At 40.9% G+C, this 25551-nt stretch overlaps 1 protein-coding gene across 3 annotated transcripts in view; it reads left to right on the top strand.

Moving 5' to 3' along the window:
* The window catches only part of LOC122534009 (teneurin-m-like), a 294594-nt gene that overhangs the window by 122170 nt on the left and 146873 nt on the right, over positions 1 to 25551 (top strand). Inside the window, exon 2 of one of the 3 annotated variants that reach the window (XM_043664255.1) lies at positions 10961 to 11006. The exons of the other annotated variants lie outside the window; for them this stretch is intronic. The gene's annotated coding sequence lies outside the window, so the exon portion shown is untranslated. The remainder of the gene's footprint in view (positions 1 to 10960; positions 11007 to 25551) is intronic. 3 annotated transcript variants of the gene reach the window in all.

Here is a 25551-nt window from a genome sequence, read left to right as displayed (position 1 = left end):
TATATTTGCTTCTTGCACAAAATCGAGCGCCGTGACGCATCGATTTAACCTGAAATCTCAGAATATTAATATCAGATTGTATAAATTTGTTTACATTAATTTTTATTTAATATATATATTAAATAAAAAATATGTATTATATTAAATATAAATTATATTAAATTATATATATATAATATATATTGTATTAAATATTTAATATATTTTATTTAATATAAACAGGAGAATATAGACCGTGTGTCTGATTCCTGAGACAAATTCCACTGACGCATCGATTTAATTATACTGCTGATATTGGATCTGAAATCTCAGAATTCCAATATCAAATTGTACACATTGTGTGTATATAGAATATTCTATTTGATAAAGAACAGTAGAACATAGACTGTATGTCTGGTTCTTCAGATACATTTTACCAAAGCGCATAATATGTTTAATCATGCCGTTGGTACTGGACAGATTTGAAATATCATGAATTTTATACACCGTTTATATAGAAAATATTGTTACAAGTTCTTGTAAAGATAACAAAATTTAAATATTGGACAAAAAAAAAAAGCAACGAAGACTATGTAGATCGTCTGACTGGTTCTTCATTCTACTGACGCGCGTGTCGCGTCAATGTTTAGCCATTTAACCAGAAACACCCTGTACAGAAGGAAACTTTTCCACACAGACGCTAAAAGCAGCGTGTGACCATGAATCACGGCGGCCAAACGCCTAACGAACGCTTCGATGCATCGCAGGAGACCTAATTACAGAACCGAAACGCCGAACAGTCGTCCTCCACTACGAAGGAAAGGAAATGACACCGATATACTGGGCTCGCTCGGGAGAAATTACCGACGATTATTCGGGCGCGACGAGTGCGACAGCTGCCGCGAGGGGCACGGTCTCTTCTATCTGCGAATAGACAGGGAAAAGTGCACGTTGCGCTCGTGACTCTCCGCGATTTACGACACGTTTTCGTAAACTCGAGAAGAAACCGTACGACGATGGAGGCTACAAGGGATACGTCGCCCCTCGGCCAGGCTGAAGATGAAAGGGATCGTGCGCGCGGGCAACTGGAAAAATAAAATAATCGACGAAACATGCGTTTGCACGTGTAGCTATTAATAGAGTCTCGCGATCCGTACGTACGTTTCGACTTTACTCTTCTGGATAGCGCTGGCTATCGAGATCGAGATACAGTTTCGTGAGATAATGAATAGATAGATATATACATACATAGATAATGGATATTAACATAAATAATAGATAAGTCGAGATAATGGATATTAAATATAAATTAGGTAGACCATCTTGAAGGGTGGAGATTGAACTACCTAATTTAATTCGTTCTGTAGTTGATGGATCGATTGAAATAATTTCGTTCTGGAATAATTGATATATCTATATTGAATATATATATTTATATGTTATGTTGTATTATATTATATCTTATATTACATTGAAATATATTGTATTGCACAGGATTACAATATTATAATATAGTATAGTGTAATATAGTGTACAATATCGTATAATACACAATACATTGTACACTACAGGATTATTTTATTTCTGAGGTCGTCTTTGTCTCTCTATTCACGAATCTAAAATTTTTCTGTCCTTTTTTCTCAAACGTTGCCCGCAAAAATCGCCGATCCAAAAATACCGAACAAAAGAAAAAAAAAAAAGAAAAACAGAAGAGGAAATAAAAGAAAAATCAAATCGGGAACCGAAGAGGATTCGACATGATCGGACGCGATCGATCCCGTCGAAATATAAATTAGCTGGTTTAATCACGCGGTCCTTTAATCACCGCGGAGTGCCGCCTGTATAAATTACACGTCCATCAAGGCCGGCGTTGGTGGAGTGCCACGGCGTTGTCCGTGCAACGGTCGAAGGCAAAGATTTTCCGTTTTAACGCTTCTTAACTAGGCGATGACGATGTTCACGTCACATTTTCTGGACAGTGGGCTTCGCCGACAGATCCAACGGGTATAATCTCTGCTCGCCGGCCGGCGAGTGCTATCAACGCCAACGAATGCCACCCCTGCTGATAAGCAGGAAACGGTCGTCGCCGCATTCATTTGCACGTTAATTAAAAATAAATTTCACTCGTCAACCGGAATGCGTGCGAGCGTGTTACGCGTGTACACGTGGACACGGTGTGCATGACGAGCCGCGCTGGTTTCGCGTGTTCATCCTGTTCTACGTAATCTGTATTTACTTTTCTGCCTATTATCCTCGCGAGTAACGAACACACGTGTAATTTTAGGTTCTAAATTTACTGGCCAGGCTGGAGTAAATCGGCAACTCTGATTCTATTCCAAGCTCGCGGAGCTTCGACTTATACTTGATATTAATGACGCATATTGCCCGGCTATTTGTATTCCTGGTAACATTGGTAACATTGATCCTTTCGGATCTTTCGGATTGGGAATTGCGTTCTTTTTGTGGAGACGTGCCTCTGACGTTGTTGAAGAGAGGCACGTTGGTCTGTTTGCTGCGAGATATAAACGAGCTACGTGAGAATAGATCGGCGCGTGACGTTTTAAAATGTAGGGTGAACCGGTCGGGTTAATAATATCGGGGAAGTTTGAAACCGATTCGATTCGTATTTCGTCATTCTCCGACTCGTGCGATGTATCCTGAAATTTAGATGTTGTTTAGAGAAGTGTCAAGAGACAACAAATACCTCGGTTACTTCACATTTTGCAGAGTTTTTGCAATTCTTCTTGAAAGATTAACTCCAGAAGTTGGAACTGTCAGGTTCACTGAATGTTTAACCATTAATTTCAAAGATTCCGCGATGTTCATGGGATATCTGGGACATTAACATCTCTCATTTATCTAGATATCGTACTTTCTTCTCCGTGAATGATCGATAGCGGAGAGTTCGGCATAAGAATGCCGCCGAAGAAAGACGCGTGGCTTTCTCTCGATGCGAAAGTGCACGTCGCACTGTGACTAAACGCTTATCATTCTGTCGGTTGTCTACGACGTGGATCGTGGTTTCATCCAACAATAACTGTAACGTCATACTTCCCGCTTGGATCATTTGTTTGTACAAGAGCGAGTCATAATCTTTGTCCTCCTCTCCTTGAAGCGAGACGTCAATTATTATTCTCGACGCGGGAATTGTTTTAAAATATAATATTCTACGTTCGTGATAAGTGAAAATAAACTGAAAATAAACTGTTCACTCTCCTGTCTGGCATCTCAATTATCGAAGTAAACTAGAAAGTAGATTGAAATTTTATTACGCACACCAGAATTTTTCCGCCACAGTTTCCAATTTGTTTGTTAAAGAAACATAGACCAGCTAGTGTGACCTATAAATTCAGCATGATCTGGTAGTACCGGTCGACAGTAATAATAAGCAATTATTGAAGAAACACGAACCACAAAGCACGAACAGGATTTAAATTCGTACTCTCTGTTGCTTAATAAATCACGCAAATCGCGCGATCGCGATCGAAATTTCCTACGAAAACACTCGGGGATCCCATTAAGGATTTACTCTATCTCAATTTCCACAGCGGCGAAGGGTAAACCGGGGAAATATCGGCGGAAATAATGCTATCTTGTCACCGGTTCTCCTAAATTCAGCTGTGTTGCGAATCGCGATACACTCCCATCCTCCGTAGCCATTCCCGGGATTAACGGACCGGCTTTCGTCCGCGATATTTTTTTTCCCCGATATATAACGCACGTGCCGGTTAACGATCGGTCAGAGTCGGGGAGGGAAAAAAAAAAAGGAAGAAAGAAAGAAATAATAATAATAAAAAAAGAGAAGAGACTCGGCTGAAAAAAGCGTTACGGCGAGAGAGAATTGATTTACCCCGTAGGAAAGCAAAGGGAAAAAGAAAAAGCTTCGCGCTGACGAGCCAACCTGTCTCTCCAAATATAATATTAAGTTGTTGCCCCGAAAATTCCGAGGAATATTCAAGGAAAATTGAATATTCCATTTTCGCGCGGTTTATCGATATGAATTAAATAGCGTGTCCTTTCCTCGCGATAAATATTTATGCGTCGTCTCTCTCGGTAATTATTTTTTTCGAGGAATCTTTTCAATTCCTTTTCCTGTTTTTCTTTTTTTTCTTTTTTTTCTTTTTTTTTTTTGGCAATTCGAGTTTCCTCCAGTGAAAATTTGAAGGAATTACCGTTTCGAATTTGCTAGTTTTTGAATAATTCTCGCAAACACGACGATAAATAACAGCACTATATTTCAGAGTTGAATTTGTAAAGACAGTAATATAGGTAAACATCTAAATATTTTACTTTTTATAAAATTTTGTATCACAGATTTAAATATCTAACACATACCGCGGCATTCGTTGGAGTCTAGTTCATCGCGAATTTCTTGTTAAGCTTTTCCCCCCGCCGCTTCGAAAATCCAATTAAGCGTAATATTTATCCGAACGTTTGATTATTCGATAGAAATTGGCACTACGGGACTTGCCGAAGAACTCGATATAACGGGAAAGTGTCTATATCACGTTAATTAACAGCGGGGGCGAACGGAGATACGCGTATCAGCGGCCGTAACGCATTAAATCGAGCATTTCCGGTTGATTAATCGACGATTGATGACCTCTGCGCAGACTAGATGCGTAATAAACTGATCTGGTGCCATCGACACACAGAGGCTCAAGTCTCGATGCACGTACATAATACACGTATATATATATATATTATATATATATAGATCGTAAAACAACAACTCAGACGGTCGCGTATCGCGAATTATTATCACCGCTAACACGATCATACATGCGGTTTAATTATACGACGGAAGTTTCCAGTCTTGAGAATACATTATACCGCACTGGCTGCAATAATATTTGTATTTTGTATTAAACCATCTGCTTTTGCTGCTCGCTGCTACCATAAGGTGGCACGAACTTCGAGATTAGATCCGAGTGAGGGAACACTCACAATCAGTTCAATTATTCCTTTAGAAAATGTTCTCTCGCATTACGTATTTTCCAATTTCCAATTTAAATTTTTATCCAAGCCTCTCTTCTATCTCGGAGTAATTGAAACGGCCAATTCGTGACTCTTCCGTGCGAATTTCGCTATCGAATTTTTCTATCGTGTTTGATTATTTTTATAATTAATACGAACGGGAGCTCGCGCCCTCGTTTGCTTTGCTTTTTAATTCCCACGATAATGAACACGCGAATCGTCTAATTATCTAATTACGGTTGTATTTTTCCTTCTCTTGTTCACGTCGTTTCTTTCTTTCTTTTTTTTTTTTTTTCTTTTTCTTTTATCTTGGATTATTTCGCGAGACGTAGAATGAATCACTGAATTTATGAAAAGAGTTCGGTTATCTCCCTTTGTGTGTACAAATGAGAAATTATATTTCATCGGGCGCGAGTTGAACGAGTGTTCATTCGCGAGTTAATCGATATCACGCGAATAGTCTTGAAGATTTTAGATAAGCAGCTTGTTTTGACCACTCTTCTCGGAAACGCAATGTCCATGCGCAGCTAACATGATGAAATTAGTCAATATTAAATTTACGACAGACAATGATCATTCAGTTAGGACTGCTCGATTTTACCTTTTCGCCAACAGAAATGACACCGAACGAAAATGTGTAAATCTACGTGAGTAGGAATTATTGTCGTGTAATGGCACGAACCCCAACGAAGAATTCACGTAGAGTACACGTTACGTAACGTTAAGACACGCGGAGCGTGGCAACGTTTTCGATCGCTCGGGCCCGAGGATGGAAGCGACGCGGATATTAGAACGTCTTCGTCAGGCGTGCGGAAAGGACGTGAGCTGGATCACAGAGAGAAAGAGAGAGAGAGAGAGAGAGTGAGACGTCAGCGAGAGGAGAGGACTTTCCCTCCCGCGAGAGGCACACCGTCAGCATCGCCTATATATTTTCGAGCAATTAGTGTCACGATCTTTTTCTAGCGCGCGCTTAACTTTGACACGCTCTGTCACTCCGGGCCCCGGTACCCTTCAATCCCAGTTGTCTGCTATTCGGATGCGAGTAATTACGCGTCACTCATGGCTCTTACGTTCGACGAGCGTGCCGGCGAAGTTTCCTCGCTTCGAACACACCAGCCACCGGCGAAACTTCTGTCGCGACGAGCGAGCGTGCACGACCGCTTCGCCTCGCTTCGCTTCGCCTTCGTGCCTCCGCTCCGCCCTCTGCAACCTGACGAAGCCACCCCCTCGCCGCTATTTTCACCCAGCTCGTGATCGCTCGTTTCTATTTTACCCTCCGCCGCGGGAACGAAATGTATACGTACACGCGAATGACTCGCGCGACGTGTGAAAACTGGAAGATTCGTTCGATCTGCTAGAGAAAGAAATATACCCACTTGCTGAGTATATTTCGTCGACTTCTTTTTTTTTTTTTTTTTTTTTTTTAGAAATTCATTCTTGCCCGCGGTTTTCAAGTCACAAATGATATGCTGATCCTCTGAGGTAATTTTGGTGTTTCTTTGGTGTCGAGGACAATTTTTAAAACAATTATTCGTAAATTTCTTAGAAATTTGTTCCCCGTGAATGATCGTAGATAATCGAAGAAAGCGCAAGCGCTGGATTCTGTAATTTTAAGTAAATCGTATTTTAGAAGATCGTATACACCCAAGTTTCACGTTAATTAAACAAATTTTACATATCTACGCGATGGAATAGAAAGAAAAGATGCCAATGGCCTTGGAAAAAATTAAAAAACATAGTTCTTCCATCCGATTCGCCTCTTCGGCCAGTTCAAGCTGCCGCCAGAAATGATTTTCGTACCGTCGCTAACAGAGAAGATATTCAGGTTGCCTGGTTTTCGTGAAACACTCTGTACATAGGAGATCCTATACAAGACAATCTCCTTCCCAAACACACTCGTTCAAACTACCCCTTGGTGAACTCGAACCACTCCATCGGGCGATCCAATAATTCCTTCTTGCGTCTCTGCCCTCGTGTTGCTCGTCCACCCCCTCGTCCAAAAGAAAACAATATCCTGAGCCGTATCCCCTGGGCCGAGAATTAAACTCATCCGACATTCCACGGAGAAGGCAGTGACCGTCGAAGTTAATAACGAAATTTGTCGGTGGCGCGAGTCGTCCGTGAAATGATTCGTCGACCATGCAATTTCACAAGGGTGGGAGGGAGGGAGGGCTGGCTCGAGCGGCTCGGGGTAGAAAAGCGAAGCTGGCGCAGCCTGTTTCGCAGCGAATTAATCGACAAAACGGAAATAGTCGGCCACTGGAAACGGAGAGCCGATGTGCAGCAGCAGCCGTCTGCTGTTGCACGGTCTGCTTGCCTCGACGCTCCGGAAAGGTTACGACCTACGGCAACCCGTTGCCACGGACGCGGAACAACCCTCTCTCAAGCATTGAACAAAGTTGCGAGAGCGACGAATTCAATTTTTCAGTCGACGATCGTCACGTTACGTCGAGGTCGTAGTATTATCATAAAATGTCCAAGGTGTGAAGAAAGCGCCAAGTGTACAATGTTGAAAAATATTTACCATTATGGTATTATTCAGAATCGAAAGTTAATATCCTATTATCTGTCATAGGTGTAAAGGTGTAAAGAAAGCGCTATGTGTACAATGTTGAAAAATATTTACTGTCATTGTATTATTGTATTATTCAGAATCGAAAGTTGACATTCTATTATCTATTATAGGTGTAAAGGTGTAAAGAAAGCACCAAGTGTACAATGTTGAAAAATATTTACCATTATTGTATTATTGTATTATTCAGAATCGAAAGTTAACATTCTATTATCTATCATAGGTGTAAAGAAAGCGCCAAGCATACAATGTTGAAAAATATTTACCATTATTGTATTATTGTATTATTCAGAATCGAAAGTTAACATTCTATTATCTATCATAGGTGTAAAGAAAGCGCCAAGCATACAATGTTGAAAAATATTTACCATTATTGTATTATTGTATTATTCAGAATCGAAAGTTAACATTCTATTATCTATCATAGGTGTAAAGAAAGCGCCAAGCATAGAATGTTGAAAAATATTTACTATTATTGTATTGTTATATTATTCAGAATCGAAAGTTAACATTCTATTATCTATCATAGGTGTAAAGAAAGCGCCAAGCATACAATGTTAAAAAATATGTACCATTATTGTATTATTGTATTATTCAGAATCGAAAGTTAACATTCTATTATTTATTATATATTGTACAATTGACACGTAATGATATTTACAATTAATATTTATTACAGTTAATATTTATAATTTACAGTTAACATTCGACTGATTTCACTTGCTTCATGATAGAACCTCGTCCTCCAGAAGGACATTACACATTTGAATTGTCCGAATTGTTCAAATTTTTTTCACTTTGTTTCTAAAACGAACGTGAACCAATCTATCGGCGAACGAATTCGAATGTATATTAACAAACGAATCAATTTGCACAGAGTTAACGGCACCAGTGTAAATATTAGTAAAGAATAAAATATGGAGAACAAGGCAAGACGTCGCGAGAACTTGCGTGTTCCATTGCAAAATCCATCCTTCGAGGAGGGTGTCTCGTTCCTGCGCGCCCTTAAACTTCAGGCGCTCACCCTCTCCCCCACCGAAAAATTCATAGTCTCGCGATACGCCAGCTGACGCGTGTCTATAAACATCAGACGCTCGTGGCGTCCCCATCTCCGCCGCCTAATATATTGAAAAACTTTAATTGCCGGCAGAATGCACTCTGAACGAGTGTGCCGCGCACCCGGCTTTCCAAAACCCGGTGGCGGTGGTTGTTCCTCCTTGAAACGCGCGCGGATGAGCGAGCAGCTCTTCGCCGTGGCTGGCCACCACCCTTTCCTCGCGAAACTTTGTTCTCGTTTACCTTTATGCAACCGCGGGCTCAGCAGTGATTTATTAACTTGTATAATGCTGCAACTGCCGTTGCTTATTAGCCTCGGCGACGCAGACAGCGCTATCTCGATCGAAAACGAGACTCTCCGTGCACGTGGGTGCACCTTCAGTTTCTCCTGTCGTCGAGCCAAATTTTTCGTCCCGGTAAACCGTTGTTTAATTTCGAGAGAATCTTGATCTTTTCAGTTTTCCAATTCTTTCACTTTCACCTCGGTCGGGTGAGTTTCTGACTTCTCGAAAGAAATTTTACTCGAGTTTTTAAATTAGGATTGTATTTTTTAAACAAGCATTTAACCGACGACAATTGTTCAACGTGTTGGTTTGGCCATTCGAAGCCCAAAAGTTTGGGCCGTCCGCGAGGAGACTGGCGCTTTCAAGTAGAATACGTCCGTTATGGCTCAGACACGGATGTTCCAGAACGATTTCGTAAGAGTTGCTCGATTTGTTAACTCATCAAACATGCAACGCGAGCTGTTTGCGTCGAGTTTGAGCTCGTGTGGAGTGGCGAAGGATCTTGAAGACGGTAGTTGCTTCGTTGCTTATTGTTTATTCATCGGGCTTCAACAATCGCGCTCTTTGCCAAAGCACTTACTTCGGAACTATTACCTATTCATTATTCTCGTGTGTACCATATACATTCGCTGCGGATATAATTAAAAAGTAATCGTTCTGTCAAACAGGAACGGTAATAATGATTCATCAACGATGTGATAATAATATAATGATAATAATCCCGAATTTTTGAATCGACTATTCCTCGCGACTTCAATTTTTTTTTTTTTTTTGAAACTCATTTTTGAAAAATTGTACCAAAATTGAGCTCGTTTTGATGCTTGAAGCTTTCACTTTCGTCGTCCAATATTCAAAATATAAAATAAATCGTACGTCGATACTTGAGAAGTCGTTGTAAAGGGGAGGCTTTGATCCTCGAGCACACGCTAGACTGGGTGATGATGAAACAATATTTCGACAACTTGTCAGTATCGTCGAGAAGAATAGTGTCTTCGCTCCACCCCGTCTTACGTGAATAAGAATACAAGGAAACAGTGCACGTTGAAAAAAATAAAGTCTTCAAACTTCCCCAAATAACTCCAAGCTTCTCTCTGCGAAATAAAAGTCGGGGCAAGTCTGTACTGTACTCGAACACGAGAAAAATCGCCAGAGAACGAGAGCGAGAGAGAGAGAGCGAAGTTAATAAACCAAACATCGATTGTCCGAAGCTCGGGTGGTAAGCTCGCTCTCGCGAGGAATTCGGTTGAAGCGTTCGGGTGGGAAGGGGAGGCGGCTGCGCAGTGGGGGTTTTCAGGCTGGCAGCTCGTTAGACGGAAAGCCGGTAGCAAGCGTACCGGTTAACAGGGCAAAGCTTACGCTTCTCAAGACTCGGGGCAGAAAGCCACAGACCGACGCTTATTAAACCGCCCCTAATTATATTTCAATATACGCGCGCTCGCGAGCGCGTAACGCGAAGAAAGGAGATCGGGGCCCCGGTTAGACGAGGAAAGGATGGCGAAAGGTAGCTCGCGGGAGTGTTCGAGGGGTCGTGAACGCGAGAGTGTGCGCTACTACCTAGAGCTGCTGCAAGAAGCTCGGGCTACCGTGCACGCTGAAGGGATGCTAGAAAGCTTGGCATCCGTCTCGGTGCAGCCCCTTTCGACCGCGCTGGTTACCCTCGTTACCCTCGTCGATCCCTCAGTCTCATCACCTGCTCTGCTCTAATTAATAGCCTCGTCATAGATTACCCAGGGATATTAAAATAACGTTCGATGCGTGGAATCTTTTCGTGTCTCTCGAGCGTTTGCCTTCAAAGGGAAAGAAATTACAGAGTTATTCTCAATTAAGCTGCAAGTAGTGCTCTCTTCTTTTAATGAGCTTTTTTTCAAATCTCAGATGAGATTTATTCGCCGTACAGTGAAGTAAATGTGCATTAACCATTAATGCATTAAAAAATGCTAGTGTATGGATTATTTATACGTTTTTAAAAACGACAGGACGCTGGAAATACTGTAATTTCTCTTCTGAATTTAGAATAATTATAAGATCGTTACTCTGCACTCTCTCAAACGAAGAATTATGGATAAACGTGTCCCTTTCTTTTCTGTTGCAGGTGAGTTGGCCACGAAGATCGAAGTAGCTGTAAAGGCTGCGAGCTTGTGAGTAGATTTAGATAGCAAACTTTTCCCGTTGCGCCCTTCGCTCTTACAGTTGCACATTTGTCTCGTCAGTTTGTACCAGATACCTCCTCCCAGTCTGAGTGATTCGAATATCGTAATAATGCTTGCGTTTCCTTTCTGCTACGTGTTCATTCGCGAGGAGTCGAGAGTTTTCTCTTCCTGAATAATAATCAGCGAGAATTATTCAAGAAAAGAAAACGAGGCAACTCGGCCCGTAAATTAATTACTTTGATCTGACCACTGAAGCAACGAAGAATGCACTTTAAATTGCACTCTGAATTTAACGCGACGAGGTACATAGGTCGTTACAATAAAATCGAACGTCACTGATTAAACTCACGTCGTTCGATTACTGTTTTTTTCACATCGGCGAAATAGTTGATCAATAGGGCGGTGTTGTCGAAAAGTAGCAATTGTCGTGACGATAGAGCGATTCAGGTTATTTGATCTGCGCTCATCCCACCGGGGGAACAAAGTCTACTACCCCTATAATCCTGGTGGAAAACCTTCACTCTCTCGTCATCCGTTTCGCACCTACCCCTTTCACCTTTACTGGCCTCGAAATATCGATTGCCTTGGGCGCCGATTTCTCTCTCTCTTTCTATCTATCTCTATGTGTGCAGTACACTCTGGCACAAGTTCACCGACAGTAATGGCTGTGATTACGGACGAATGATTCCATTTAGGGTTACGAGACGAGGCAAGTACGCTGCTTGGCCTCCTAGCCGACAATTAAACGAGAAAATCCAACACTTGCCCAAATCCCAGACAATCTTCTTTTTCCACGATCGAACGGATAGATCGTGTACCGATCATACAGCTGTCGAGAGGAAGTTTCGAGTTGCTCGTTTCGGAAATTTTCCAAGTTCTAGTGGAGTTTTCGTTCGAGGGAGCCGGTAGAATTTGTTTTGACACAGTCGAGCTTGTCTGAAGATTTAGAATTTTGTTTAAGAATTGAAGATAGCTTCTATTTCGGGATTTGTTTCTTTTTCGAATTTGCTTGATTTAGAAGATTTGTTTGGAAATGCAGAGTTCACCTCAGAATTCAGATATTGAGGAATGTGGAATTTATTTGAAATTTTGCGCAGAAGTTCGATCGAACGTGGAAGCGTCTTGGAATCGCGTTCGGGAATGCAGAATTTCGAATTCACGTGCGTAGAATTTTATTTATTCAGAATTTGGAAATGTTTTATTTCTTCAGAACTTGGGATGAAACGATAAAAATTTGTCAGAGATTCAAAACTTCGAATTAACATCTGACAAACGTCGTTCGACTTGTACTCGGTGTCCGTGTAAAGAACGATTCGAAATAAATTTGACGTTTTCGAGCTCGGTTTCGAAATTTTTCCGCAACTTATCGTCAAAAGTCTTCGAGTTCAGATGAATTTTTTTTTTATTTTCCTTTTCTGTCTCTTTCCTTTTCCCTCATTCCGGTAGCGGATGTTACGAGCGTTTGAAAATTGACTGTTCGGGAACCCGATTCTCGATTCTCGCGAAATGAAAATAAAAAAAAAAAAAAAATAAAAAAATAGGAAAAAAAGAGGAGGATCTTTCAGCGACGCATAGTTTTCCGCGATAAACAACAGCGTCATGTTGCCGTTTTGAAAATCTGGTACAAGTGCGAGCAATCGTGCAAACCAGCAAAAGAGCGCCTCGTGAAGTGTGCAGCACAATCCATCACTCGTTAAACGCAGCTGCGCTCGCCGATTTCCATTGTCTGTGCACCTGCTGTTGCATGTTTGCTCGAACCTCTCCAGAGAGAAAGAGAGAGAGAGAGAGAGAGAGAGAGAGAGAGACAGAGAAAACGCCGCATAACATTTTCTAATTCGCGGAATCGCCCGGCTCGGAAAATTTTGGAAAATTTAAAAGTGTCCGTTGGGAAACTGTTGAGGAACTGTTCTGTCGCTCGTTTACAATTTCAGTGTTTACCACGAATCTGTTTTTCTCCCTGTTATACGTCGTCTGTGTTACTTTCGCGCGAAAATCGAATTTAGACAGTTTAGTGAAAGTATTTCTCGAAATCCGATGAATTTCGAGAACGATCGAAACTACGGCCATAACTGGGAAAACGAAAGTTTATCGAAAAGTCAGTCGATGAGAATCGAGTAGGTACATGCGGCGGAATTAACCGTAATAATTCCGCATTCACATGGTGGTAACAATCGAGCAAGTTATTCGCAATGGAACGGATCCTGCTTTCAGTTCATCTTCGATGGATAGGGATAATGATAGCTCGCACGTCACGTGATGACGAGAATATACCGCGGCGTTCCATTTTAGCGCGTTATTTCGCTATCTGTTTATCTGGCTATTTAGCCTGTCTCTCTGGCGAGCCTCACCGCAGCCTGGTTCTATCGATTCGCGTAACCTCATCGAAACGTAATGACTGTAACGAACATTCCGTGTCAAGTGGCTCTGGCCGGTTATCGCTGATAAGTAATCACACTTTACTACCCTCCCCTTCACGCCCGCCCATCAGCGTGAAAATAAAATACAACAGCGAGCGGATAGTACCGGCACGAACGATTACGTAATATCGTTGAATCTTGAATCGAGGATCGCGATCCGTTTCATATTGTTTGCGATTCTGTGCGTCGATGTAACCGTGCATTATTTCAACATTAACTTAACCCTTTGTACAGAGAGACCGTGGCATTTGCGTCCAATTTCAATTCCTTTTAAATCGTTTAATATTAATAAATAAATTTCTTTTCATCATTGTTTTATGTGAATCTAGCTACTTACCTCTAGCATTTAATTTTAATTCTTTTTAACGTTTCGAAAGCGTCCATTTTCAATTTTGAAGCATTCATTAGCTTCAGTAGTTGTTTAGAAATTATCAAAAAATTTTACACCACAATAATTGTATTCATCTATTTTTGTTATTAATAACGAATGGAGTTATCATTGCAATTCATAAATATTTTTGTCGTTTGGTAAAATATTATTTCATTATGCAATTTATGCATACTCTTTTTGTCTTTCGTACTGCAATAACGACATTTATTTATTAATTTTTCTATTCGTCATAAACATCTTTCATACTCTATAAAATATCTATTCTAAATTTTATAATTATTCCAAATTTTATATAAAGTTTACACTTAATTTTTCTATGTACTCTTTTCTGCTTTGCATTAAATAGATTCACACGGTCCATTTAAAAGATTCCACTGTACCCTTACTTTTCTTTATTTTCTACGAAATATTATTTTACACGAATGTATACCTTTTTTTTGGCATACATACATACTCTTTTCTAGAAGAAAAGTTCCTTCTCCCCCAAGTTCCTACCGACCAAGTTTACGAAGAAAATGATAATACAAAGCCGCCGACCGTTTGCTCATTGAAACACTAAGTTCCATCTCCAGAGACGTGTCGTTTTAATCTGGAGTGTCCACGCGGTTCCGTGAAATCTCCGCGAAAGAATCCGATCCGCTGTTTTTTCGCGGAAATAACGTGAAAAATGAGAAGGAGCTGGAATAAATTTTCCAGTCGCGAGCGCGCAAATTTGTTAAATCAAGAAAATCGTTTCAATCGCGAATTCTAGCTCAAAACACGTCAGTCATTCAAAGCTTTTATCGAGCTTTCGATAACAAGGAAATTTTTTCTTCTTCCTTTCTCCTTTCCAATTGTCCGTCCTTCACACGCGATGCGAGTCGAAGAGCGTCAATATTTCCTCCGGAAAATATCGTTCGACGCTCTTTCATTTCCAGTGATTCTTTTTTAACATCTTCCTCCTCTTCTTGAAATGTTCCCTCCCCCCCTTTCGAGCGATGTTATGAGACATTCGATGCCCCGTATCAATCGATCAGTTCCGTCGAGAGCGGAAAACAAGAATTCGGATCGCACCGGATCGAGGTTGGAACTGGGTCGAACTGTTTAATCTCGGTGGCAAGCAGGGCCATAAATATATCAAGCGCAAGAAGGAGGATTCTTCGAAAATCGCTAAGTTTAGTCGCTTAAACCGCTGGACCGTGGAATATAGGCCGCTCTCTTTCTCTCTGGCCAAGTAATATTTCCTTAAACGGGCCGGCAATTAATTCTCGTGTCACCGCATATTTTATCGTTCGGTTTTTCATCGAAAACTCGCATCCTTGCGAGAAGCACGAGTATTTCTTCCTCCCCTCCCCCTTTTCCACCCCCGTTCGCGGTGAAAAACGTCGGTGTATTAAACTCTTTGTTGTCTGAGCCCACGATGACGTGGAAAATCCCCCCGGGGGTGATTAATCATCCGCTTAATAAAAGAGTTTCAACGGGGTATCTGAAATATATTAAACCATTAAGCTTGGCAAATATTTCCCCGTGGATATATACCTCAAAAATTTCTGATCTCATCTGCGGACATCCGCGCGCGAAAGAGAGAGAGAGAGAGAGAGAGACGAATATTGCAGTTCTTTGGTGATTTCTGATGATCGGTACTGATGAGAGTCCTTGGAAATTTTAACCTTCGCCAAAAATCACCGCAGACGTTCACCGAGAGCTTGTAGTTTAGTCATATTGATTTCCGGATTCTATTTAAATCGTAGCGAAATGACATTACAGTGTGAATGTGAACATTTAAAATTTCAAGACCAATGGCGGCACGATACTTGTTTCTACTTGGAATTTAATATCCTTTCGATTCACGACGGTTCAATTAATGGTGAATGAAGATGACAAATTGATACTCCCTTGAAACCATACAACCATTGCGTCAAGCAACTTTTCAACAGATTTTCACGCGCAATTTAAAAGTTATTTCAGGTGTGCAAATACACATATGTAATAACATAAATTACTATGTATCATTATCGGACAATAAACGTGTTCCAAGGGGCTGATCGATAATTTATTTGGCAACGTGTCCTGTGATACTCTGCTCGAGCATCGTCGCGTGAAAAATACGTCGCCACGGTAGAGTACTTGCGCGGAATTCTTTTTCTTCCGGCCCAATGACGCGAAAAACCGTCGACCCGATGATTAATCGTCGTCTTAATGAAAGAATTAAGCCTTCGGCGGAGAGGCTAGGGGAAGAAGCGACGAAGCAACAGACGAAGCCGTCGTGGCATTGTCCGCCACGCTGGTTCCTCGCATGGTGCGAGAGGACGCGAAGCGCGTCGCGGTATTTTGCACCTTCGGCATGAAAGACGAGGGCGGCCGGGTCGAATGATTAATGAGCGAGCCGAGTTTTGATTGTGATAGCTCGGCGAGGGTGGGCTGGTGCCCCGTCATGCAATTAGAGGATGAATCATTTGTAGCCCCGAAATCGCGGTAATCCGGCGGCAGGGACTTGCGGCGAGAGTGAAATCCGGGATTCCGAAAGAGTTATGAATTATTATCAGACCCGTTTCCCCCGCTGTGTGCGTGTGCGCGCGTGTTTGCCGATCGTATCGTAATTTTGCCAATCCGGGAGAGACACTATTTGTAAGAAAGGTAAGAAAATTCAGCGTAGGTAATATGAAGCGTAGTACGTAGAGTGTGTAATATGTATAACAGAGTAGTCTGCAGTTTAATTCTTATATAGATTTTTAGTAGTGAACAGTTCAATAGAAATATTTATTATGACGCAGTGGTCAATAATTATGTGTAATGATATAATTCTTATAATATATAGATTGTTAATAGTTGACAGTTGTGGTAGTTTTTATAATGCAGTACTCAATAATTGTCTGTCATAATATATAATTCTTATAATATATATGTTAGTCAACAGTTCAATCAAAGATTTTTAGTAGTCAACAGTTCAGTAAAAATGTTTATTATAATGCAGTGGTCAATAATTACGTGTAATGATATAATTTTTATAATATATAGATTGTTAATAGTTGACAGTTGTGGTAGCTTTTATAATGCAGTACTCAATAATTGCCTGTCATAATATATAATTCTTATAATATATATGTTAGTCAACAGTTCAATCAAAGATTTTTACTAGTCAACAGTTCAGTAAAAATGTTTATTATAATGCAGTGGCCAATAATTACGTGTAATGATATAATTTTTATAATATATAGATTGTTAATGGTTGACAGTTGTGGTAGTTTTTATATTGCAGTACTCAATAATTGTCTGTCATGATATTTAATTCTTATAATATATATGTTAGTCAACAGTTCAGTCAAAGTATTTGTTACAGTATTTTTTATAATGCAGTGGCCAATAATTATGTGTAATGATATAATTCTTATAATATTGTCAATAGTTGACAGTTGTGGTAGTTTTTATAATGCAGTACTCAATAATTGTCTGTCATAATATATAATTCTTATAATATATATGTTAGTCAACAGTTCAATCAAAGATTTTTAGTAGTCAACAGTTCAGTAAAAATGTTTATTATAATGCAGTGGTCAATAATTACGTGTAATGATATAATTTTTATAATATATAGATTATTAATAGTTGACAGTTGTGGTAGTTTTTATAGTGCAGTACTCAATAATTATTTGTCATAATATATAATTCTTATAATATATATGTTAGTCAAAGTATTTTTTATAATTCAGTGTAATAATATAATTCTTATAATATATAGATTTTTAATAGGTATTTTTTATAATGCAGTGCTCAATAATTACCTGTCATAATATATAATTCTTATAATATATATATTATTACTAGTCAACAGTTCAATTAAAGTATTTATTATAGTATTTTTTATAATGCAGTGATCAATAATTATCTGTAATAATATAGTTCTTATAATACATAATGTAGTATTCTACAGTATAATCAAAGTGTAGTATTTATTATAATACAGTATTCTATATATATAGTCAAATAAATATATTTTATTTATTACAATGTAGCAATCAGTGTGTAACATAGCATTCTACAATCAAATCAGAGTATAATATTCATTGGGAAATAGCATCATATCGAAATATAGTATTTATTACAGTATAAAGTGTAATATTTATTATAAAATTCTTCGAACTTCCATGCATAGAATTATGAATATGATTAATGAAAACTCTCGAATGTTCTACGTATTCTTGCATTTTGCAGTGTCTTTCGCTCGCTCGAATTTTTCCAAGAATCCTCGCCACGATTTTGCGTAACTCGACAAAAATTGCACGTTTGTCGTTTAGCTGGTTAATAAAGTGTTAAACCGTAATTGTGCAATTGCGACACACATACACAAGCGCGAGCGCGAGCGCGCGCGCGAGAGAGAGAGAGAGTTAAAACGGTGTGCATTTTGTTTTCATAATTCATACGGAACTTGTGCCAGTTACTCCTAAATGAATTTTATTACTTTCGCTAGAGAGCGAAAACGCTCGCGTTACCGCGCAACGTACACTTTAGACGGGACTATCTGCGAAATAAAACGACGTATAATTAGAAGCACTTGCATCCGTTCGTGCGCTCGTCATTTTCTCCATCTGTTAAAAAAATCCTCGAAGCAAGAACTTCACCGCGCGAATCTCACTCTACGAGTGTGTTTCAGTCACCACTTGCTATAACTATCGTTTGAATCGCGTTTCGTAATCTCTACACGTTCGCGAATGGAATTTTCTACCCGATTTTGCGATCCGTGTCTTTAAATTGCGCGTCACGTTCGATTTGTCTCCGTATTACGCGTTTTAATTAAATCTTCTGTTTAATCGAACGCGGAAGCCTCGATACAGAAATCGCTGTTATCATATCGCGACGTCTGCCCGTCAAAAATCTCTCGCTCCGAAAACTCGACGAAACTCGGTTTCATCGCTGACGTTCGAAATTTCGAACATTCCGCTAATTACGGCCATTAGCCACACACGCATATATCTCGCTCGCTCGTTACGCAGAGCGTAATCTCTATTTACGAATATTACTTTTTTTCGCGAGGGAGAAATTTCGGGGAGAGAGAGAGAGAGAGAGTACATGGTACGAAAGTTGCCCGATTCCCTAGCGCGGCTAAGATTAAAATAAACAGGCTCGGCCGGATCACGTTTTAATTGCACGATAAATTTTTCAAAATATTCGCCGGGGGAAATTTCAATTTACTCGCCTGCATCCGCGATTGCGGGCAACGTAAGCGTTTAATTAAATCACGCGCGACGTTGTTGAAACATTCGCGAATCTCATCACAGTATGCATTCAACTTAAATTTCGCAATTACGGTGAATTAACAAAATGACGGCATTTCCGCGGGCGAAAGGTTCACATTCGCTTCGTTCGTGCTTAAAACGCGTCGAACGCTTTTCCACGTTCCGTTTCACTATTTTTCTTTTTTTTTTTTTTTTCTTTTTTTTTTGCCTTTTCAAAGAAGGAAAGGAAGATCCCGAGGATTTTATACAGTTAGTGTCTGTAACTGGTTCGGAAAGGAAGTGGAACTTTTGTGCACGACCGAAACGAAATTTAATTAACTGTCGCAATATTTGAGAAATATTCAATGGCATTTGGAAACGTACAATAAATTGCTCGTAATTTAATTACAAATTTGTACAGTTCTGTATTAGGCATACATTTTTCTTTTTTTCTGTACGTTTTAACAGTCTCGTTCTTACGTACATTTGGCTCGCAATTCTCTAACCAACTTGTGATAATATCTCCGTTATTTTCAAACTCCAGATTCACCCAGCAAATCGAACTTCGTTTTTATTACCTCTCTTAATTAGCAAACGACAATGTTTCCTTCTAATCGTTTCGTTGATTACGCAACGATCGTTGCTACGCGAAACAGAATCGGTTTCTCGAGATGTTTGAAACATATACACGTACATACAAACATATATACATAAACCAGGTGACAGCAAACGTCCGTAGTTCTGTAACAAGCGGGGATTACCTGTCGGAGGTAATGGTGGCGTGATAAAGGCGGGAAATTATTTCGTTAGAAAGCGAGAAACTGACCCGAAAATATTAATCACGTCACGGGGTTGAAAATTCCCCGCAGAAATTACTCTTTCGCGACCTCATTGCTTTTTCGTGGCGTGATTATCGTGGTTGTAAGCCGGCGAGCTAGGCGAGGGTGAGAAACGCCGCTTGAATTTGTACGGTTCAACGCGAATATTGCACTCACTTTTCTTTTTTGCCAATTTCGTTCCCGCAACGTAAGAGAATAATAAGATTTTCTTGCCACGCTGTGGAAAGGAGGAGAGAAATCACGACGTGCGACTGATTCGCGTGGGCGGGCGATGTTGATAAATTAATAATTAAACGGATGATTAATCTGTACTTGAGGATACTCGAGACTGTAACCGGAGGATTTTTGGAAAATTCAAGCGTATGATAGTCGAGAATGCACGGAACTTAGATCTCGATAATCAAAAAAAAAAAAAATCTTCCCTTAACCACTTGCGCCTGGTAACTGATTGCGGACCATAACGAGTGACCAAACCGTATACAATAATTCGTCGCTTTCTTTTTCGAACTCGTCGGTGTGACATCACTGAATATGGATAGAAATTATTGAGAAGTAATAAATTTATTATTCGGTTCGGGCCAAATGTAGTTAAAGCTGAGAAAATATTGCAATTTCCGACGCAAAATGTTCTCGACGTGCGTGGGCACGTCGTTTCAGCGCAAGAGGTTAGTAAAAAGAAAGAGAAGAGAACCACCACCAGTTCCATCCGATCGGAAATCACTTTCAATGAACCTGCCGCGCGTGTTCCACTGCGTCTCGCGTTAGCCGTAGATCGTCCACCGTGACGTATCGATCGGGAAGTCGTCTAATCTGAGAAGAATTCGAGGACGGGGCAGAAGGTAACGAGCCGATGCCGATGAATGGCCGGTAATCCGTGGAGCAGACAACCGGTCGATCTTGCGCCACTTCTGCGAAGTGTCTTTCGAGACGAAGGCAGGGCACGAGAATAGGCACCGACGCATCGTCGAGACAATGACACCGCTTGATCCCAGTGGCTTCTCTCCCTCGTGCACACTCTCACTCTCTTCCTAGGGAAGAGAACGATGGTGGCATCCGAAAGACCTCGAGTGAGCTCTCGTGCTGGATGCTGCGATCTCCAGATAAACAATCGACGCCATTGTAAGGTCGGATCGCGGCTCGCGTAGATCGCTGACACGCGTTCTCTTCTCGCGTGCGTGCCCTCGCCGTCTTGGCTTTTTCCCTCGTTTCCTTCCTAACACGAGCGAAAGCAAAGCTCACGCGATATCGAGAGAGCAGAGAGAGAGAGAGAGAGAGAGAGAGAGAGAGAGTGAGGCACAGTGCCAGGCTTGTCTGGGTCCAGCTGGTCGCGATTCAACGCTCCGATGATTCGCGGTAGTATCACACGCTGCTGGCCCCTAAACGCACTCGACGCGCGTAGATATTCCCCTGTTTTCGCGGCAAAAATTCAGCGTTCCTCGCCACGTTGAGAACGAGCTTCAGGTAGAGATCATGATCGATCATGTGTTATTTCGAAACAGCGGCAGATCGGTTTTCTAGTCCGGGTGTTCCGAAACCTCGTTTTCGTTGCCTTCTCAATGGTGAGAGCGTGATTCGTTTGATTTCGTTTCGAACATCTTTGAACATTGAAGAGCGTAGAAAATGATATCTAAATTATTATCGAAGTTATGTGTATCAATTTTCGAAATCAAATTAAACGAATCACGTTCTTTTTGAGTTTGAAAAATGTAGAATGTTATATATAATATACACATTCGTACAAGAAAATTGATAAATATATGATATATATCACTTAAAAAGAACGCAATTCGTTTAATTAATAAATAAGTATAACTTTGATAATAATTAATAATAAATAATAATTAATTATATATATATATATTAATTTTCGAAAGTATTGGAAATGAAATTGAACGACTCACGTTCCTCTAAATTACATATACATAGTTATAGAAAATTGAGAAGTGTAGAAAGTCATACGAACGTTCGTATAAATTACAACATACAGATTAAATTCGAGCTAAATTCTGCATTGATACAATACGATACAGTTCGTGTTCAAATAAATATCCCCGGGCCGACAATTGCGTTCGAAGTTGGCCAATGGTCGCTGAAATAAAATGAAGAGCCAATGTTCCAGTGAAAGCCAGAGTAATTAGCTTAGCGAGTCGAATTGCGACACACAGGCTGCTCCGTTACTTCGCAAGCGTGGCCATCTTCCTGCAACGCGAACGCTTCGCTGCGGCGATTACACGCGAAGCAAATGAGACAGCGTAACGTTAAATCTAGCGTAACGTCGCCGCGGATTACGCGTTCGTCCAAGTCCTCTCTGATAATCCTCCGCTTCCCAACTATTTTCCATCGGCGAGGCACGTGTGTCCCGCTCTTGGAGATTCGCAAACACACACAAGCACGCGCAAACTATCTCTTCGGATTCTTTCGAACAGAAAAAAAAAAATAAAAAAAGGATGAGAAACAGAGAGAAGTGGCGCGGAACGGAATAGAAAAAGGACAGCAGAAGCTCGATGAGCGCGCACTCGTCACGATCGCGGCGAAATCGGGCTCGACAGCGAGAAACGCGACGTGCATGTGTGTGTGTGTGTGTGTGTGTGTGTGTGCGACGCTTGCCAATCGATATTTATCCAGCGATAGGCCACGTAACAAAAGGGAGATTTCCACGGTGTTACGTTTGTTCCCACCGCGTTTTATCGGTAATACTTCGGGCCCGGCTCAAAGGACCGGTGTTTTCCTTTGTTTGCTTTTTCTTCTGGCTTTCGGTCCCTTTATCCCGGCGACCGGCAACCGGAGTAATTGGGGTCGTCGATAGGGGTTGCGCCAGGAATCCCGTGGCGATTCGCGATTCTTTGCGTTTCGCGACTGTGAAACGCCAGTTTCAACTCACTCTTTCCCTCTGTTGTGTTCTCTATGTAATGTTGCAATGTCGCCGGTGCAAAGAGTCTTGAATTTGAATCGTGAAAACGTCGTGACACTTTCGCACGATTCGCAGAGTCCGTAGAGGTTTGGATGGTTTGATTCTGTCGCTCGCTCGTGAAATGATTAAAGATATTTGTCGATAGACAGCGATCGTCTAACTCATTAAACGTGTGTAATATATAAAAAAAAAAGAGTGGAATTTTAATACAAAACTATATTGCATACTGAATGTTACAGAAAGCGCTGCACTTTGAGTATTCTATGTACATTTTACATTTGCGCGTACACTGAGATTTCCTATAAACGCACGAAGGGCACGCCATACTTTGTGGAGAAAATTTCATACAACTTCAAGTGTATCTTGTGCAATCCCGCGAATTAGAATTTCCCACGAACGCGCGCAAAATCCACCAGTCTGTTGTTGTAACGTAATAAATAGTAAAAGAACGTAAAATATGGAATATCAGAAACAAGATTCAACGTTCTTAAACAAAAATGCGTTATCTGATGTTTGCTTCTAATGCATATATACAAATATATATATATACGCATGTATGTGTGTGTGTGTGTGTGTGTGTGCGCGCGCGCGTGTGCGCGTGTGCACATAGAGGCTCGTGTTCTCATGGCAGAATGTCGGTTCGTATACGCGAGCCTGGACAGCAGCCTCTCTGTGTTTTCCTCTGTATGCTGAGCTGGCTGAACTCTTGCTCTACAGAAACTAATTACAACGAAGCTCGGCTTGTTGGCCGGGGAGAGTGCAATGTTTTCGTTCTTGTGCACCACCGCTGCTCCCCCTTCCTCCTCTCCTCGTCCGTTTTATCCGCGGTCGTCTGTCCACCCACCTAAACCACCCTCCTCCCACGCCCCTTGGAACAGCGACGAGGATCGCAATCCTCGGCTCTGCCACGCTTCCAATGCGAAATCCTGTTTTTTTAAACGAGAAAAACATCGGCTCTCTTTTGAAAGGTTGCGCCGGCGACACAGACGCGCGGCCGGCATGCGAGGAGTAAACGAGGGTGGAGCGATGTTTGCTTTGGTTTGATATAGGTGGATATGGCGGAAATAAGCGACACGGCGGCGGAAGATTAGATTACGGTGTAGAATTTTGGTTGTTAGATACGAAATTGGCGAGTACGCGAATTTTCGAATGGGGAATGGTACTGGACTCGGTTTGAGGCCGTTGAGTTTCGTTTGGGAGAATGGATTGCTCGAGCTGAGGTAAGGGTGGACGAATCGTCGACGGTGCGAGCAATAATTTATCATCACGTCGCAAATGTTGCCGTTACGTTGTAATTTATACCTTGAATTTCTTGAAATTCCACGAGGTTCAATGAAAATGAAATCTAGGCGGAAGGAATGACAATGAGTGATCACAGATTTCGTAATTTTTGAAACAAATTGATAATCTTCTTATTTAAGTGCGTTAACATCAAGACTCTGTCATTCTATGAAACGAACGTACAAAATTGAAAGCTTGAAGGATATACACCACGTTCTTAGCAAAAAGAAATTACATAGGGTGAGCCAAAAGTCACTTCATATTAAAATAAACCTGAATCCTTCTACTAAAACACATTTGAAAGAAATAATTCTTAAAACACAAAAGAATCATGTTTGAACTTAAATTTAATTTAAAATTAATAAAACTAGTTTTTTCTTACACTTTGACGTTTTATATAAAAAAAAAACATAGGTAGGAAGAAACTTTTGGCCCATCCTATTATTTTAAGAACATTTTATGTGAAATCCTTTGTCTGTCATTGTATCCCTAACATAAACCTTTTTCCACGCTGGACATACAAGATAAAACGCGATCAAAACACACGCGCGCGCCGTGTGTGTAAAACACGTACACAAGCACACACGTAGTAGCGTTAGCAGAGTTACGGTTGTCGTCTGGTTGGCGCTATTGCGGCCAGTCTGATGGCGCAGGAGCAAATAGGACGCAATAAACATGGCACTACATCATCCGCGAGCAACCCTTTATCCGTGGAGGATCGGCCACGAGCGGAGGGGGTCAGCATTCGAACTCCCTGCGGATAGTTGGTTACGTCGCGCGGGAATTACCGTCAGGTATGTGTTCTGTCTGCCTCTTGCGTTCCCGGCACATGCCGGGACGAGCGACCAGGCGGGGATACCAGGGACCAGGCAGCTTCATAAAAATGAGCAGGACAGAGAGCCGTAGAGAGTGTAGGGGGATTGATTAGTTGCTCGGGTGCTCGTTACCGTGGCAGCGAACGGAAGTTATGAGTTTTGCCACGCCGCTGTGAAAACGTGTGCACGTGTATACGTGTACGTTGGAATTCGAGATAGTTTGCCGGGTGTAGGAAAGTTCAGTTTGAAAGAAATTGGTGGCAGTTTACGGGGCAGTGGAGGAGCAGGAGCTTGGAAGAAGCTTGAAAATTTTGGAATTTCTCGCGGACGAAATTGGAATTTCACCGTGAAATTTTAAGGGAGAAAGTTTCTTTACTGGCGAAAATATTAGAACTGAAACGTAAGTGATGCAAGTTTGGAGAAAAGTGCGATAAGTTAGAACTTTTTTAGAATTTTATTGCGGATTTTTGGAAAGAAGAATTCCTGCTTTCACTGTGCACGAAATATTGAAATTATTGAAAGCTATTAAAGTTGATTTTATGAAGTATCAAGAGATACTAGTCTAATTCAGGTTTGAAGAAGTTTGGACACTTCAATGAACGTAAAATCCCAGGGACTTCAAACTCTAGAAAATTTTTGAACTTCTCTTGGGTTAATTTTCGTTTAAAGCGAGTTTTACTGTGGATT

Source organism: Frieseomelitta varia, unplaced genomic scaffold, assembly GCF_011392965.1.
Source record: "Frieseomelitta varia isolate USP_RPSP 00005682 unplaced genomic scaffold, Fvar_1.2 scaffold_566, whole genome shotgun sequence".
NCBI classification, from domain to species: Eukaryota; Metazoa; Arthropoda; class Insecta; order Hymenoptera; family Apidae; genus Frieseomelitta; species Frieseomelitta varia.
The sequence above is the reverse complement of the archived record's forward strand: the minus strand, read 5'-3'. Positions and strand labels throughout refer to the sequence as shown.